We start from the raw sequence: 260 nt of genomic DNA, 5'->3' as shown, positions 1-260 counted from the left end.
ACCAACATATCTCCTCTCTACTTAGATTATCCCTCCGTTAGTACATCAATCTATCCACATGTCCATCTGCCCCTACCATCTATCTACATACAGGTTCAGTCGAAGCTTTTCTCGAAGGAATGCTCGAACGAAGATCAAGATTCAAGTCCTTGGTGATCCACGAAGCCTCGGAGCTTCATAAACCTTTTCATGTCACTGACCCATCTTTTCGTGTTCCAGATTTTCCTTCTATTTAATCACACATTTTTCCGAGCATTGTA

The 260-nt window shown here is 41.9% G+C and overlaps 1 protein-coding gene across 1 annotated transcript in view; it reads right to left on the bottom strand.

Moving 5' to 3' along the window:
• LOC119592881 (protein turtle homolog B-like) overlaps nucleotides 1-260 on the bottom strand; it is a gene marked incomplete at its 3' end in the record, with an annotated part of 32,862 nt that overhangs the window by 30,377 nt on the left and 2,225 nt on the right.

The sequence above is a fragment of the Penaeus monodon genome, chromosome 31 (genome assembly GCF_015228065.2).
Source record: "Penaeus monodon isolate SGIC_2016 chromosome 31, NSTDA_Pmon_1, whole genome shotgun sequence".
NCBI classification, from domain to species: domain Eukaryota; kingdom Metazoa; phylum Arthropoda; class Malacostraca; order Decapoda; family Penaeidae; genus Penaeus; species Penaeus monodon.
The sequence above is the reverse complement of the archived record's forward strand: the minus strand, read 5'-3'. Positions and strand labels throughout refer to the sequence as shown.